The 19,019-nt window shown below is 37.0% G+C and overlaps 1 long non-coding RNA gene and 1 pseudogene across 2 annotated transcripts; one reads left to right on the top strand and one right to left on the bottom strand.

The window, feature by feature from the left end:
* Positions 1 to 877: 877 nt before the first annotated feature.
* LOC127948467 (uncharacterized) lies at positions 878 to 4,924 on the bottom strand. Of its 2 annotated transcripts, XR_008152082.1 has the most exons (4): positions 4,797 to 4,924; positions 3,707 to 4,043; positions 1,977 to 2,364; positions 878 to 1,686 (listed from the first exon to the last, which is right to left on the bottom strand). It is a non-coding gene; the product is annotated as an uncharacterized LOC127948467 (long non-coding RNA). The 2 variants fall into 2 exon arrangements; XR_008152083.1 differs by lacking the exon at positions 3,707 to 4,043 and having other exon boundaries at positions 4,797 to 4,891.
* A 578-nt stretch (positions 4,925 to 5,502) lies between these two features.
* Positions 5,503 to 18,343, top strand: LOC127948983 (WD repeat-containing protein 19-like; annotated as a pseudogene).
* The last annotated feature ends 676 nt before the right edge of the window (positions 18,344 to 19,019 follow it).

The raw sequence follows: 19,019 nt of genomic DNA, 5'->3' as shown, positions 1-19,019 counted from the left end.
TCTGCACTTTCTTTTCTGTCGAGTCATCGACAACACAACTGACAAAGGTAAATACACGTGCTAGAAGAGTTTTTGTTTTGTTGTTTTGAAAAACCACGACGAAAATACACACACAAAATAATTTTTTTCATCCTTGGGAAATGAGAAGTAGGACAACCCTTGCCCACTATTAGAACAATTTATCATTGCACACCTGCGAGGCATTTTTTACCTTTGTCAATTTTTATTGATATTGAGCGTGACATTTGTTTGTGTTTTTTTCATGTATCCGGTATTTCTTAACACAAGAATAACACAACAAGTACTCAAATTAAATTTATTTTCCGTGTAAATTTCACAGTACATACATAACAACAGGTAGATAAAAGTGCCAGAAACCAAAAAAAAAAGTTGCTGCGTTGAAAAGAAAAACTTGGACGAAAAAGTCCGCCTTAACATTCTGATCTCGCTGATTCCAGGCGAGAGGGGGTTCAGCGAAAAATCGGCAGCTGTCTGCAGGAAGTGGCTGTCACTGGCAGCAGGAAGTGGCTGCCAATAAAACCGGATGGCAGCTGTCGCTAATACCCGGAAATTGGAGGAGGCTGCCGGCGGCAACAAGACAAATAAATAATTATATACACTTAGGATTATGTTTAATACTTTTTTAAATAAGTATAAAGGTCAGTATTGTATATTATTAGATTTAAAATATTGATAAAATATAAACAAAGAAATAAGATCATTTTGCTAAACGTTAATTTCCAGCTGAATGTTTATGCATGCATGTATCATTGTTTGTGTGAAATAAAACAATTTATATTTATATACGAGAGTGGCACTTACTGGGTGTATGTTGTATATTTATTATAGGCTATATACACAAATGACTGAAAAGAGAGAAGTCTCAGAGACCTTTATTTAAAATCATAATTTGCGGTTATATTTGTAGTATTTCAAGAAACAACTATATATATATACACATATAGTATAAAGTAGCTGTTAAATTTGAAAACTGGGTTAGTAAGTTGTCAAAGTCAGTGCTTTACAATGTAAACCGTATAAAATATATCCAGTAAGCAAGCAGACTAAAATATCAATCAGAATCACTAACAACAATCCGGAGGTATTTTCAAGACTCTTAGATCAGAACTGATGAGGTATACGGAGTTACTTCTCCAGCATCTTGCACCAATCACTGTAAAACCCACGGTGGATGTGCATCTCTCCTCATTTTCCTCTTGCAACATGGTCAAGTCAAGCATCGTTTATTTATATAGTGCTTTTAATAATACAGATCAAAGCAAAGCAACTTTACAGTATTAAATAGGAAAATAGTGCGTCAGTCAATAATGCAGAAGGACATTAGTAAACTCAGTTTGTAGTCAGTTTAAAAGGCAGTTTATCATTCAATTCAGTGATGTCATCCTTCAGCTCGGTTCAGTTTAAATAGTATCTGTGGAATCATTTGCAATCATGTCAATGATATCACTGTAAATGAAGTGACCACAACGAAGCAAGCCAGAGGCGACAAGGAACCAAAACTCCACCGGTGACAAAATGGAGAAAAAACAAGGTCTTTACAGGGGATCTGTATCTGGGGCTCTAGTTGTCCTGGTCTCCGCTGTCTTTCAGGGCTGTAGAGGTCCTTTCTAGGTGCGATCCACCATCTGGTCTGGATACATACTCGATCCGGGTGACTGCAGTGACCTTCGAATAAGAAAGAAACAGATTAATATAATTGAAGATGTTAATATCTATACGATGTTTGATAGGGAGCCAGTACAGGGTTTACAGAACTGGGCTAATCCGGTCATACTTCCTGATTCTAGGAAGAACTCTAGCTGCTGCATTTTATTATTCATAAGAAAATGGTGACTTTAATACCTAAATTGCTTTATTAACAGTAGACATGCATGCACAGCCATATTAATGATTATTCCCATTGCATCTTGTCATGTACAGAGCAGTGGTTACATTTTCATGCATAATTTGCACACCTGGTAAGCAGTTGTTGTAAACCTCATCGCAGTGTCTGCAGGGTGTACATTTTGTTGAATTCCTGACATGGCTTAGACTTGTTCTCCATTTTGTTCCACCTGTATATTGAGATGAGGAGCATGAAAACAGCATTATTACAAAGATAAACATTCAGACATGGCAACTGAGAAATGTAATGTTATGGCACCTTTTTAAACCTCTAATCAAATATGTAAAAGAAGATACTCAGTCAAGCCAGCTGGATTGTGCCCTCTTTCGAAAGGAGTCTGTATACAGTACAGCAGACTTCTGAATTTGGAACAAACCAAAGACGGACTAAGTAATGTAGCATCACCCCTCCTCCAGGATCACGTAAAGAAGAATTTCCAACAGGACAGCATCTGGCAACTATTGGGTATTACAAAAAAAAAAAAAAGGTGTCAGTGCCATGGTTTTGTCTCAAGATGCACATCAGTAATGTTTTTTTTTTTTTTTTCTAAATGCATGTTTACAAAAGCGACTTCAATGTTCTAAATTTAACTACAGCCTAATCCTGGCTTAATCCAAGCCCTTGTCTGTGAAACTAGACCTAAAAGTTATAAGGAATTATGAACCGGTCCATTATATTTTGTATAGATAATAAAAAAAAAGAAAATAAAAAAAATTGTTTTGCATTCACATGCTTACAACTTCAACTGGTACACAGAACAGTTCTGCACATGCATAGTATTAGAGAAAACACACCTCAATAGTGCAAAAAAAAAAAAAAAAACACTTCTTTTAAGAACTCTTAAGTTATTGTATATCACACAATCTCCTGAAAGACTTAACATGCAAAAATATATGGTTAGTGTTGCAAATTTATCTTCTATCATTCCAGTCAAACAACATTCTTTTATATTATTCAATAGACTGTTAACACGCTAACAAACGTTAATATTTAATGGTACGTCAAACGTAATTTGAAGTTAATGGTAGGCCCCTAACAAGGTACACAAACAACATTGCTACCACTAATTAGATTTCATTGAACAATTAAACCAAAGTAGGCACCAAGTCTACCAAGTCGTTCACCAAGATAACAATTAAAATCAAACTTACAACGCAAAAAATTTCTCAACTTAACGTTTGAAAAATCGCAACCATTACTGAAGCGTTTGGGTGCAGTTATATCTGATTGGTTGCGCCCACGTTGGTCGATACTGATTGGCTCCCACCGAATGGCAGGTCCCGCCTACCATCCGGCTGCCAGTTACTGCCTTCCGGCTGTCAGTTACTGCCTTCCGGCTGTCAATGGCAGCCACTTCCTGCTGCCAGCTGCCGATTTTTTATCTGAACCCCTGCTGTTCCAGGCGGCAAGGAAGTCGACCGGAAGTTGAAGTCGGCTGCGTGCTGCCATCTTGTAGCAGAACTTCACTTGCGTTAGCATTCCCATTGACTCCCATTCATTTTGACGTCACTTTGACAGCGAATAACTTTACATCCGAGGCGTTTAAAGACTCCGTTTGTCCATTATTTATTTCTAAAGATACACGACAATTTATAAAGGGCTCCATTACCTTCTATGTTACATTATGGCCCTGTAGAAACAGTTTTTGTAAAAATAGGCTAACGATTGCGTCATAACCACACGACTCTCTGTCGCATTAACGTACAGACAAGAGGAGAAGCTCGCAGGCAATTAACTTAATATGGCGTACTGGCGTTACATTTTAAAATACTATACAAAATAATTAATCAGAATACTTACTCCTGCTCACTCACGCCAAAGAACTCCCCGCTCAAGCTCGCCGTCTCTGCAAGATTAACGATGGCAGTTTGCACGCACAGCTACTAGAACATTTACATCTGTCAGACAGGTTGCTGACGTCGTCAAGCTTCGTTTGAGTCTGCGCGTCAGAAACGGAAGTGCTTCAATTGTCTCAGTTGAGTTCCAATGGGGTCGCTGTGTCCATTTCTTTTACTGTCTATGGCTGATTCTGATTCGGATGCTATCAAGCGGTATCTCTGGTCGTAATCAGTCCTTCACTGACCAATCAGCGTTCATTAGCAGAATGCTAGCGTGTTGTGGGCAACGACAACTCAACCTTTAAGAAATCGAAATTACATAAGTACTCGTTCATTCAACTTTCAACCTATAGACGGTTTCAACGGCATCAACATAAACAAACGTTAATGCGCGTGAGCGCTTTTGTGGACCTAACTTAACTTCCGGTAGACTCCAAATAGAATCAATAACAACAGCCAAGTCCCTCTAGAGTAGATATTTTTTGATAACAAACAAAATGTGTTTTCTGTGTGGATCAGGCGGACTTAATGAAAATGCTAATTCATTATTTGCCAGCAGGAGATGTTTTAAAGCATAGACATAAAGCGCGAGAAATAGAGGTTTCCCCAGTAACAGCTGTAAACAAAGCAGAGCTGGTACGCTCACACGCTGCTTTATCAGGCATATAACATGCAAGTCTTCTTTCAGAAATACAGCGATATAAAAACACCCGTGCCTCGTTTAGATATTTAAACAAATGTAAGGAATTATTATTATTAAACGTGTAGTACGTTACGTAACGTTACTCATGTTTATTTAACGAAGCCTTTTTGAAAATCGATCAGTTTTAAAATTGTGGTGAGTCTCCAAAAATAAATGTATGGGAAACACACCCCGCAGCACAACCACCTGAGCCAAACTTCAGTCTACTCATCACCTTGACTTTAACTGCGTTTGTAGATGGCACCGCAGCCAGACCGATGTACACAACACAGACCGGAAGTTAACTTAGGTCCAGGCACGTGCGCCCGATGAAACTGTCTATAACCCATGTTGAACTTGGAAAACCTACCATCAGATCTGAGAATTCTCAACGGCAATCGGGTGAAAGGGACAAATTTAGCCATCTAGCCCCGTAGACTCCCATTCATTTTGCACTCATGGTGATCGCCCCCAGTGGAACGCTGGTGGAACTGCAACCAAAATTCGGCTTAATAGAGAGTGGGAAGGCTCTCCGTAGACGGGCTCTGTTGTTACTAAGTGGTTGCTAAGAGACATCCAGACGCGTCGGAGTGAAGCACCCTGGGAAGTGTTTTCAAAATACAGGCACATATGTTTTTACATACCGGTATATAAAATATTTAATGTCCAATTGTATTAAAAATGGACTGTTGTTGTTTGAAGTGCACACGTGCTTTCTCGAAGACAAATGTTTAATGCTTTTAGGAGCGTACTAAATAGCCTTTGCATGGCTGGCTAACGTTAGTAAGCTCAACAGCAGTTCATGTCTTTTAGCAGAGAAAATAAATGCGAGTGAATAAAATGTATAAACTGAAAAATTTTAACTTTGTCATATTTGCGTGTCTCCTAATAAACAAAATGTTGACCTAAAAGGGCTGGACTGTTTTTACTTTTTTCTTTTTCATAGTAATGTTATGTCGTTTTGTGGTCGAACTGCATTGATTTAAAACTAGTTTTGTCTCTTTCTAGCGTTTTTTCTCACGTTGTCAGAAAAGTTCAGGTCTGGATCATGTCTGCAAATGGCAGAAAACCATAGACAGTAAAAGAAATGGACACAGCAACCCCATTGGAACTCAACTGAGACAATTGAAGCCCATTTTAGCGTTTTTTAGCACTTCCGTTTCTGACGCGCAGACTCAAACGAAGCTTGATGACGTCAGCAACCTGTCTGACAGATGTAAATGTTCTAGTAGCTGTGCGTGCAAACTGCCATCGTTAATCTTGCAGAGACGGCGAGCTTGAGCGGGGAGTTCTTTGTCGTGAGTGAGCAGGAGTAAGTATTCTGATTAATTATTTTGTATAGTATTTTAAAATGTAACGCCAGTACGCCATATTAAGTTAATTGCCTGCGAGCTTCTCCTCTTGTCTGTACGTTAATGCGACAGAGAGTCGAGTGGTTATGATGCAATCGTTAGCCTATTTTTTACAAAAACTGTTTCTACGGGGCCATAATGTAACATAAAGGGTAATGGAGCCCTTTATACATTGTCGTGTATCTTTAGAAATAAATAATGGACAAACGGAGTCTTTAAACGCCTCAGATGTAAAGTTATTCGCTGTCAAAGTGACGCCAAAATGAATGGGAGTCAATGGGAATGCTAACACAAGTGAAGTTCTGCTACAAGATGGCAGCACGCAGCCGACTTCAACTTCGGTGGACTTCCCTGCCGCCTGCAGAAAACAGAAGGAAACTATCTTGCAGTTGCAGGATGAATAACTTAACTGCACTTTATTGGCTGTCTTTGTTTTTACTTTATTTATCAGATGTCCTTTCTGCTCTGGTCCAGAACTGGACTACTGTTGGCACACCTAAAGGAAATCTGCGCATCTACAAACTGCAAACTTCATGCAAGATTCCTCTTTTGGGTAAAATTAAGCAATTAAAAACACACACACACACACACACACAAACATATAAGTATGAGATGATAATGAATATATTTCCTCTTTTCTCTTCTTTTCTCTCCTTCAGACCTCTGTGAGAGCAGATTCTGCAGATGTTCAGTTCTCAGTGATGAAAACAGATGAGCGATCATCTCCAGGAGAAAGCACTGTATTTTAACATGCTCATTTTACTTCATTCTTATGCTGAACTTACTTATAGGTAGAGGTCAACGTAAGAATAAAATCTTATATTCCAATAATATTTTTACATGGTAACATCAGCAATTTTGACATCACATTCAAATATTAGTAAACTATGAAATATAGTTACAAATATGAACAAAATAAATATATTATCTGCATTAACAATCAGAATATGGAATTATGCAGTGAATTATTTTTTTGTCATTTTACTTTTAACTTTATAGATGCAAATAAAAATACAATAAATTCTGAGTCTGACATCACTGTATAAACAGTGAATCTAACATTATTAAACAGTTCCAATTTGTAATTCGGAAAGGATTAGCTGCATTTGAAGCCTTTGTGAAACCTGTGACTACGCATCAGTTGAATTCGATTTTTTAACCAGCTAGTTTCAACATTGTTTGCCAACCATAACCATCTCACCTTGGCTTCTTGTTGTTTTAATATACATGTTTTGACACACATGTTAAAATTGCATGCTTATAAGTTATAACTTGCTTTTAAGTTATAACACTTAAAAACACAAAGAGATGAGAATCACTCATTTCAGTGTGTTTTTTTATATACTGCACATATTTTCCTTTCTCTCTCTAGGTATGGGGATGGCTATATCATGATTGGATTTTTACATGGCTATTTTGTAGTAATTTCAACACATATCCGTGAAACTGGCCAAGAGTTGTTTCAAGCCCACAATCATAAAGACAGACTGACTAGCATATATATATATATATTTTTTAGTTCATATAGTATATATATTTTTGTAAACAGTATGGAAGAAGGCAATAACGTTTATATCGACATTGTCATTTGATACAAGTGCAAAAATAGAGGTAGAATCATACTGCGCTTCTGCAGGGAAAATGCATAATATAATTTGTCCTAAACATGCAACATGCTTTATATTAAGGGCTTTAAAATAAGTTGTAAGGTATAGTTAACACGTGTAGTTTAAAGCAGGCCTTCAGAAAGACTACCTCCCACAAACCCCTTCTGTTGTTTGTGTGTTTTTACCAGGATGTTTTTCATGCCAATTATAATAATCTTAGTTGATGAATTTTCTCTTTTCAAAGGAATCCCCCGTTGCTGTTGCAGCGGAGGTGGAGCCTGGATTCATAAAAATAAAATAAATAAAATAAAAAACACTTGGACATTTTCTAAATCTCTTCTTTTTTATTCCACAGATGAAAGTAATTCATTCAGACTTGGAACAACATCAGGGTAAGTGAATGATCGCCATTTTTGGGTGGACTGTCTTTTTAACATGGACATTTGACATTGCTGAGAGACTCGTGTCAAACTTTAAACTAAACTAAAGTAAGGTCTGTACTTCCTACAGGTGAACAATTCAGTTCTTCTTCTAATGGTTTTAAGGAAAGCATGGACAGTGCTTAGAAAGTTCACATACACAGCCAGCAGAAAATCAGTTCATGGTTGTGATGCTTATATATGATGTTTTGTTTTACGTTTAGAACGGTGGAAGAATGCAGATGCTCCAGAACTTTTAAAAAACATTCACCTAAATTTAAAAATAGCAATTCATTCTGAATACATTCTCTGCTAAACATTTTGTTTTATTTAGGCAGTGAAACAGTTTATTTGTGCTGTTTGTTTGTGTGTTTTTCTCTAGGCTCTAAAGTGATTCTAGTTGGTGCCACTAAGTTGCCATTTTCCCATAAGCCTTTGCTGTTACATAACGGGGAGCTGACATGTCAGACCCAGAGTGGGAAGATTAATAGTGTGGTTCTGGACACACATTCATTCCTCAACAACCCACACAGTGACACTAGTAAATACAAGCACCAGTCGTTACTGCAACAGGCCATTATACTGAAAAGATATATTCATGCTTCATTAGTTTGATCCGGTAGTTTATTGGGCAGGCTTAACTAAATTAAGCCAAATAATACAAACCTAAATGCTTCTGAAAGCAAGGTTGTTGGATGCATAGTGTATCAATGATCATAACCGATTTCACTTGATCGATGATCACAGCTCTTCAGATTTCTTCAGCAACATTGATTACAGTGTGTGTGTATGTGTGTGTGTGTGTGTGTGTGTGCGCATACGGCATGGAGTGAGCTGGGAAGGGCATGTCTGCATCACATGGAGGTGAGCCTGGCCATCAGAGTATCCTGCATGATGGGAAACGTCAGTATGGTCATGTCCCTAGAGGATATACCACATGTATAAAATGGAAATTCACCATACAAAATTCATGTTACTGATCTTATTGTGAGTAATTCATCAATGCATATGTTTCAATAAAAAAAACTTTATTCAAGATGTTATGAAACAACAGACTTCTCTCCGGTTCTCAGCATAAACCCTGCCCCTCTCTTGTTATCAGCTGCAAGCTTGTATTAAGATCTGCCTCCATCCAACTTGACAACCAATAAATTATTTGTGGATAAATAATTTTACTTAGATGTCACCATATGAAAAAAGACCTGATGCTACTTTGCGACTTGGCATCATGTTTACCAATTGTATGTAATGTAATGTAACCATTGTATGTATCTCTAACAGAGAAAGTCATGGCATAAAGCATCACAACAACCTGTGTGGAAAAAAAATACATCTTTGTGGACATTGCAAATTGTTTTTTTATTATAAATATTTGTTTAAATGATGAAAGGGCAAAATAATTTAGTCAAGTATTGATAATTTTTTTTACATGATTAAATAAAATGCATATATTAAGTAAAAAAAAGTAATTAATTGTGTGTAGTATGTATACTGAAGTTATTAATTATTTTGTTACCTGTATTGAAATCATTGCCTGTTTCAGTGAAGCCAGTCAGGAGCAGGTGTGTGTTCCTGTTTGCTCCAGTATAAAAACCAAATCAATGAAAGTGACATGACATTCAGCCATGTCACTTTCATTGATTTGTGCTCTGCATTTAACCCATCCGAAGTGCACACACACAGAGCAGTGAACACACACACACACTGTGAACACACACCCGGCAGTGGGCAGCCATTTATGCTGCCGCACCCGGGGGTTGGTGGGGGTTCGATGCCTTGCTCAAGGGCACCCAAGTCGTGGTATTGAAGGTGGAGAGAACTGTACATGCACTCCCCCCACCCTCAATTCCTGCCGGCCCCGGACTCGAACTCACAACCTTTCGATTGGAAGTCCGACTCTCTAACCATTAGGCAACCACTTTCCCAAGCTTTTCCCTTTTCTATGACTTTCCATGAGAGAAAAAGAATATAGAGAGATAGATTACATTGGTCAGAAGAAGAAAGATATCAAATTTGCCACTACAACTTAAGCCAATGTATTAGAAACACTCACATTGCAGCTTTTAGTTTTCAGTAATTAAATGTAAGAAAATATACAATGTCAGTACATGTGTCAACATGCTATCAGTCTGACAAAGATACAATTTAGGTAGTAAGCAGCAAAGCAGCTCACTAAGTTTTGAAACAAAGATGTTTTTTTCTGTAATATAAGAAAACGGAACTATTTAACACCATGAATAAATTTTTTTCTGAACTGTGTTTGTAGGGAATAGAAGATCAGAATTTGCTGGCTGGTCATTTGGCCATGTTCTGCAATGACTACAACTGAGCCCAGGACTTGTATCCGACTTCTTTGTATATGCTATGGCAGCCTTGGAGGTAAAATAGACACACATTCATGAAAGTTTACATGCACTGTATGCATCTATACTTCCCAAGTCACTCTGACTGTAATAGTTGAGCTATCATATGTGTAGATGAGAAGGGACCTTCAGCATTGGGACAGTGCATTACAGCTGGATAAAAGACTGGACCCTGATGAGATCCCATATATCTCTAAAGAATATGCCATACTGCTAGAATTTGTGTAAGTCAGCTACATTACATAAGATAATTATACCTGTTTTGGAGACATTACATACTTGGTGATGTGGTGGATCACTGTGTCCGACTGTGTTATCGCTAATGTTGTAATGTTGTGTTGCCCTCTTGTGGTGATTATACGAATGCACTGGCTCACTATGAGAAACAAATGACCGGAAACAACAAAGTGAGTGTCTGCACATTTGTGAAATGATGATCAACAACTTTAAAGGGAATTCTTATCCGGAAATGAAAACTAAATGAAAAGGTTGTGATTCCACCAGAAAGGGGGCAAGTTTTGTGCCTCATTGTGATGGAACAAGGCTTTGCTCATTCAGTGACCGGTGCTGGCGGGAGATCCTGATGTGTGTGTGTGTGTTGGTAGTTTCAGGATCATGATCATGATGAGAGCTGTTTGGCAGGAGTGGCTTGTATTTCTATTCGTATGGGTGACATTCGTAGAGGAGCTAACCAGGCCATCAAACACCCCAGCAGAGCTCTAAAGAAAGACTGGTGGAGCTATTCTGGATAGCATGAAGGTGAGTGTGTGTGTGTGTGTTTATGTTTGTTTATTGTCTCAATAAATTAATGTAGTGGAAAAGTTAATTATTTCAGTAATTTAACTCAAATTGTGAAACTTGTGTATTTAACATATACAATGCACACAGACTGAAGTAGTTCAAGTCTTTGGTTATTTTAATTGTGAAGATTTTGGCTCATATTTAACAAAAAGCCACCAATTCACTATCTCTACCAATTAGAAAACTTCATAAGAAGTATTCCAATTAATAAAAAAATAAATAAAATAAAAAAAATTGTGAATTGTTGTCCTTCTGGAAAGTATGTTCATTTACTCTACATGTACTCAGTACTTGGGTAGGGGCTCCTTTTGCTTTAATTACTGCCTCAAATTCAGCGTGGCATGGAGGTGATCAGTTTGTGGCTCTGCTGAGGTGGTATGGAAGCCCAGGTTTCTTTGACAGAGGCCTTCTGCATTTTTTGGTCTCTTGTTTCTCATTTTCCTCTTGACAATACCCCGTAGATTCTCTATGGGGTTGAGGTTTGGTGTGTTTGCTGGCCAGTCAAGCACACCAACACCATGGTCATTTTAACCAACTTTGGGTGCTTTTGGCATGTGGACAGGTGCCAAATCCTGCTGGAAAATGAAATCAGCATCTTCAAAAAGCTGGTCAGCAGAAGGAAGCATAAAGTGATCCAAAATTTATTGCAGTGACTTGTATGGAACAAACACCAGCAGATGACATTTCACCCCAAATCATCACAGACTGTGGAAACTTAACACTGGACTTCAAGCAACTTGGGCTATGAGCTTCTCCACCATTCCTCCAGACTCTAGGACCTTGGTTTCCAAATGAAATACAAAACTTGCTCTCATCTGAAAAGAGGACTTTGGACCACTGGACAACAGTCCAGTTATTCTCCTTAGCCCAGGTAAGATGCCTCTGATGTTGTCTGTGGTTCAGGAGTGGCTTAACAAGAGGAATATGACAACTGTAGCCAAATTCCTTGACACTTCTGTGTGTGGTGACTCCTGATGCCTTGACCCCATCCTCAGTGCATTCCTTGTGAAGTTCACTCAAATTCTTGAATCGATTTTGCTTGACAATCCTCATAAGGCTGCAGGTCTCTCGGTTGGTTGTGCATCTTTTTCTTCCACACTTTTTCCTTCCAGTAAACTTTCTGTTAACATGCCTGGATAAGTTGGATACAGCACTCTGTGAACAGCCAGCTTTTTTGGCAATTAATGTTTGTGGCTTACACTCCTTGTGAAAGGTGTCAATGATTGTCTTCTGGACAACTGTCAGATCAGCAGTCTTCCCCATGATTGTGTAGCCTTGTGAACCAAACTGAGAGACCATTTTTAAGGCTCAGGAAACCTTTGCATGTGTTTTGAGTTGATTAGCTGATTTTCATGTCACCATATTCTAATTTGTTGAAATAGTGAATTGGTGGGCGTTTGTTAAATTTGAGCCAAAATAATCACAGTTAAAAGAACCAAAGACTTGAACTACTTCATTCTGTGTGCATTTAATTTATTCAATTTAATCAAATATTGAAGTTTCACCATTTGAGTTGAATTAATGAAATAAATGAACTTTTCCATGGCATTCTAATTTTTTTAGATGCACCTGTAAAGAGGCAGCAATGGCCTATGAAAGTGCATGAGACTGGGACAATGTTGTTCGAATCCTACTGGAGCATCTTAACAAGCCAGGGCTGGTCTAAGGTAAGACAACAGTGTCAATCAACTATCATGGAAGGGGCCTGGGTCTGTGTGATGTCAAACCACCAAGAATCTGAAAATGGCTTGATATCAAGGATAAAAAATAAATAGAAAAAAAACACAACATCATTATAGGTGGAATGTGTACAAACACTGCCAAAAAAAAATAAAAAATACTCTAACAACATGTTTTTTCTTAACAAGTGATTTTTGCATCTGATGACCCCTTTAAGCACCTATATACTTAATTCAAGTACTTAGCTGGTCTTGTTCTGTTAGTGTGAATGTGTGCCTGGGGTTTTCCTGTGTTTGAGTGATTATGGCTCAGAGATCCAGTTCCTGGTTTTGTCACATTGCAGAGATGAAGCTTTTCAGCTCGCTCAGCAGCATGGGCAGATGGAGGTCTACGCTGAAATCATCGGTGATCTCTCTGATTTCACACTTGGGGCATTCCTACTATGCAGATTGCATTTCTAAAAATGCAGTAAACCCTGTTATAAGAATACTTCTTTCAATTATTGCACAACCTTTTTTTTAAAGTTGACAACATAGTGCTGCATGTACAGTAGGAGTGACCTACTTCATTTAACTACACAGCACCATTTACAAGGCTTATTCAACAAAATTCTAAAATATTTTTTATCATGCTGTATGCATGTGTTCAGATGCAGAGGCTACAATAGTGGACTATCAGAGCATAGCGCTGTATTTTGAGGGGGAGAAGAATCATCTTCAGGCTGGGAAGTTCTATTAAAAGTGTGGATAGTACAGCAGGGGACGAGAACTGTGTGTGCTGCTTGTGTAGATTCCTCTCTCTCTTTCCTTCCCATGCCTGAGTGCACTTCCTCCTGTCTTTTAAGCTCACACTTTTTGTCACACTTGGTTGCTCTTCCCTCTTTGCTCATTATCTCCAAAGGGATTCTTTACCCAACTGACTGTGCTAATTACATCAGTCATTAAATGCTTATTAATGTATTTGTATCTGTCTATCCACACACAGGCACTGAAGCACTTTTTGAAATGTCTAAGCTTAGAGATGGCCATTGAGACAGTGAATACAGCTGGGGAGCTACTATTTCACTCTTTACTACACTACAATTCACAAAATTTATCAGAAAGGGAGATGCACAATGATTATACTGTATATGTTTTAAAAAATTACCCGCTTGATATTGTAAGGGATCTTTCAAACGATTGGGATATTTTAGCTCAAAATATGTCAGTATTATCTCTAAATGATCAAATTTAAGACCATAATTCACAATTCACCATTTTTTTATATTTAAGAAGTTTGAAATCATTTGACAATGTATTAAAAATAAATGTGTAAAATAAACATACTTAAGATGACAAAGTATTTTTCACAAATAAATATTTAATAAAATTATTATTTGAACAAATGCCAAATATCGGCTGACCAGTATGTTGATTGATGATTCATTGAATCTGATTAGACTGATTAGATTAGTGTTCCTTTAATAGAGTGTTCCTTTAATAGAGCTGAGAAAAAAAAAACTGGATTTAAATCAAAAATACAATTATATGGGAATTTTATATAGCATTAAAAAAGCAGCAAAATGTGACAGGTTCATGTGACATTGAAGACTGCAGTAATGGCTGTTTAAAATTCAGCATCATAGTACTAAATGTAATAATACTTAAAATGATTATTGTTTGTTGTCCTGTAGTTTTGATCAAGTAAATAAAGCAATGGTAGCAATCTTACTGGCCCAAAACTTTTGAACATTGGCGAATAGACCACAAAAATTATTAATATACGTAGTTGTGAACACAACAACTGAATTTGGAGTCCATAAATGCTTATTTCTTATTTGTTCCATGACCCTGCTGGGTCCATCACCACTTATGGCTCGAGGACTTTTACTGGATAGGATTATTTTCATATTTTATTAAATTAGACACGAGGGTTATCTAGTTGCTCCAGGCAGCTCTAACATTGCCATTTACTTTATGATTTTATCAGGTTTTTCTTTTTCTTTTGTAAATGTGTGGGCTCTCTTTAGAAAATCTGGGCACTGGACCCTGTAAATGTCTGCATTTAAATGTATATAAAAAAATATGTATATGTGTGTGTGTGTGTGTGTTGCAGTTGTACTGTAAATATGCTGTTGTACTCATTTTCTGATTGGTTCCTTTTGTCTCTATCATCTCTCACTCATCATCTCTCTCTTGCATGTCACTGCATGTGTGCAGTCTCTTGCCGTGAGTAGTTCATTGCACCTGCTGATGTTTCTCTCTGTGGTGACCCAGCAGAAAGAGTGAAATTGTGTTTGTGTTTCAATTCCTCTGCTTTATCACTCAAAATTCTGACTTTATGTGTTTTTGTAGTAGTTATTTGAACTGTTTAGGTAAAAAAAAAAAAAGTTTAATTCAAATCAAGTTATTTGAATAGGGTGTTCTACCTTATCTGGTTGCATATTCATATATATATATGTATATAGTATATAGAAGTGTGTTATCAGAAAAAAATGTTTCGACTAGATATTGTTTGTTGGTTCTGCTCTTTCCTGGATGCAAAATATATATCTGTTCTGGTTGTACATGGCTCTCAAGCAGTACAGAGAGGCAGCAAGAGCTGCTATTATTATTGCCAGAGAGGAGCAATCTGCAGATGTGATTTCAGTGTTTTTGATTATCTGTGTAGTGTAGGTCAATGGAGTGAGTTTACTACACAGATTGTCATTCACTGTTATTGTGTTAAGTGTACATTTTTGGGAGCGTGTTGAGCTAATGCAGACTTAAAAGTGTGAAATAAGAAGATAATACATATAGGGGAATTCTCGGCCTTTGTTTGTGAGTGTATTATGTGTTGTAGGAAACTACAGGAATGCCCACAACATTTTGTTCAGCTTGTATGAAGAGCTTCAGACACAGCACATTAAAATCCCAGCAGAGATGGCCAATAACCCGATGATCATGCAGAGCTGCATACCGGTGAAGGTGGGAAACACACATTACATTTATCAGACGCTTTTATCCAAAGCAACTTACACTGCATTCAGGCTATGCATTTATTTATTTTTTTTACTTGTATGTGTGTTCCCTGGGAATGGAACCCACAACCTTTTGTGCTGCTAACGCAATGCTCTACCACTGAGCCACAGGAACTTATGTGTGTCTTATTTTCTCACATTTGCAGAAAAATAGAAAAAATATTATGCTAAAAATGAGTGAATGTTTTTGCATTATATTACAAAATATCAAACCAAGTATCATATTACCACCACTCAAATGTTTGGTGTTGGTAAAAAATTTAACAATAATTTTTAAAAGGTAAGAATATTTACATTTTACAAAAATGCCTATTTCAAATAAATGTGGTTCTTTGGTTATTTGTTTATCATGGATTACACAAAAATATTAAAGTCAATAGCAGGAAATGTAGAAATTAAAGACATAGATTTACAAAAAAATAATAATTTTAAAAAAGTAATGGCTGCTGAAAAATCAGCTTTACCCTCACAGGAGTTAATCATTTTAAAAGAGATAAAAAGAGAAATATTCAAAGAGAAAAGTTATTTTAAATTGTAATAATAAGTATTTGACAATGTTAAAGTGTTTTTATCAAATAAATGCAGTGTTGGTGAGTACAAGAGATATTAAAAAAACATTTAAAAAATCTTCCCAAATTTATTTCAGTTTTAAATTATAACATATTGTTAAGATAAAAGTATTATGCACCTTCTGGTCATATATTAATATGATGAAATACCCCTGTGGTTTACACAAACACGTCTGTGAACTTGAGGGCAAACTAACTTCACAAAAAATCACCAAGATTGCGGTTGTTCATCACTTGATTTGATGTACATTTAAGTGTAGTTTAGTGTTCAAATTCTTTTGCGGCCCCAGTTTATTATTTATATTTCATATTTATTTAATGAAGAAAACCTAAAGGAGACACCTACAAATGCACACACACACACACACACACACACACAACACACACACAACACACACACATACAGTACATACTTCTGTACTGTTATGGCTGTCAAATCTAGACATTTTCTTATATAGAGAGGAGATGACCATCTCTGATTCTATATCACTGGTTTTACAGTCAGTAATAGATCACTTGGATCTCGTGTGCCTTGTAAGCTTATTATAATGACCCTGACATCATTGAAACGCTTTGAGTTTTACGACAGTGGTGAGTAATGAGTGGTTTCCACACAAAAGCAGTTTATTCAGTGTATTGAGGCTTCTCCTTCATAGTCTTTGAGGTATTCCTGAGCATTATGCCTTTTGAAACTAACTTTGGATGGGCTGGATCCACCTTTAATGTAGCATAAAACAGTGTGTGTGTGTGTGTGTGTGTTTATGGCCTATAGACACTGTCCCCATCCTTGACTTATATATAGGATAGATAGGTTGCTCTATCTGTCAGGCCTCTTGGGCGGGCCTTGGCCATTCGAAGCAGCCAAAATTCCCAGACATTCTGCCGTGTGTCTAAAGGTCTGGCTACGTGAGACTAGCGAGCTACAAACTCAGAAAAAAAAAGGGTCAGAATTGCATGTTTGTATTGCACGGTTCTGAAAAAAAAAGAAAATCTGAATTGCGATATTTAAACTTGCAATTGCAGAAAAAAGTCAGAATCGAAAGTTTGTATCACACAATTCTGAGAAAAAAAATCTGTATTGCGATATTTAAACTTGCAATTGTAAGAAAAAAGTTCTGATTTGGATAAAAAGTTGCAATTCACTTTTTAAATCATGTTCAGGCCTTCATTCAAATTCACCCCTCTTTCCACCTTTTTTTTTCAGAAAGCTGTGTCAGTGTCTCAAAATTCAGTTTCAGTTTCAAAACCTAGTGCTTCAAAGAAATAGTTCATTTTAATTTTATTTTGTAGTCATCTTTTTGTAGTCACCTCTTGTGGGCCTTGACCCCCTTGTTTAGAGCCACAGGTGGAAACTGAAAGCAGCACATATATTTAAAATTAAATTTGCTCCTATTTTCGTGACCCAATCATTGACTTTTTTCTGTATTGCATTGGTCGTCCAGATACTACTGAGATGGAGGAGGAGAGCTCACCCTGTCCCTATTCTAGCCACAACCTGCCTGACTGTGAACTTCTCTGTCCTGGCTGCAAAAACAATCTGCCCTACTGTATCGCCACAGTGAGTACAGACAACTTAATCTACTGCATCACTGCACTGCCTGAACACAAGCAGATCTTGCTCCGAGGGAGCGACCTACAGCTTCAGTTCCATAGTGTTAATGTTACAGAAAACTGCCAGAAACCCAGGCCCTATTTTAATTTCCTCTCTAGGTGCTATATATATTTCATTCTTGGCTTGTCTGTAACTGTAATGAGAGGAATGACAATAAACTGAACTTTTTGGTGTGTATATGTAGGCGCACACAGTTACTCAGTTTGTTTGACAGATATGTGTGTCATTATTTTCGGTGTCTGCCCACACTGTGATTTCCCTGCTCTCTATTCACAGTTCACTCAGTCTCATCCATCCATGGTCCATCCATCCATCCTCATATCAAGTCATCACACAATCCATTGATTTTCTGTGTTTGTATGTGTTTGTTTCAGGCTCTTGGAGACGGAGTCGGTTTGCCCCATGTGCACTGAGACTTTAAATATCAGTGAGGAGAAAAAGGTTCGAACCGCTCCAGATATCTGCAGCAGGACCAACTGGAGCACTGAGATCCAGAGAGCAAGAAAAGAGAAATGAAAGGGTAATGAGAAAAATATCTTGCTGCTTTTACTCTAATTAGACCACTAATGAAACTCTAAGTCTAATGAAATGCATCTGGTTTGCATTTTGGATAATCTGCATAAAGTTTCAGTACTTAAATTAACAGTCACATTTCAAGTAATAGTTTACCCAAAAATGAAAATGCTGTCATCATTTACTCACTCTTGTGTAATTTCAAGTATGTATGAATTTCTTTCTTCTGTAGAACATAAAAGTAAGATATTTGTAAGAATGCTGGCAACCAAACAATGGTGACCATTGACTTTCATTGTACCGAGAGAAAAAAAAGAGAGACATTTCTCTAGATCTAGATCTTTTATGAAGAAAGATAGCCATTTCCCTTTACATATTTCCTATTTATTTTACATAATTTTGAAAGTATACTGTATGTCAGAGATTACACTTTGTAACACTTTTTTTTTTCATAATTAAAATTTTTGATTAAAAAGGATTTAATATTATTAAATATTTATATGTCCTTAATACTTTCATGCAGGAACTGTTCTTTAGTTGTGTATATTTACACATTTGTCATAAAAAAAAAAGAAGAAGAAAAAAAGCCTCCCATATTTTATTGCTTAATGATATGGAAATTCAGTGTTTAATACTCATTGTTTCGTGATCATTAAACGGATGTTTTGTGTAACTGTGC

This window comes from Carassius gibelio, chromosome B1 (genome assembly GCF_023724105.1).
Source record: "Carassius gibelio isolate Cgi1373 ecotype wild population from Czech Republic chromosome B1, carGib1.2-hapl.c, whole genome shotgun sequence".
NCBI classification, from domain to species: Eukaryota; Metazoa; Chordata; class Actinopteri; order Cypriniformes; family Cyprinidae; genus Carassius; species Carassius gibelio.
The sequence above is the reverse complement of the archived record's forward strand: the minus strand, read 5'-3'. Positions and strand labels throughout refer to the sequence as shown.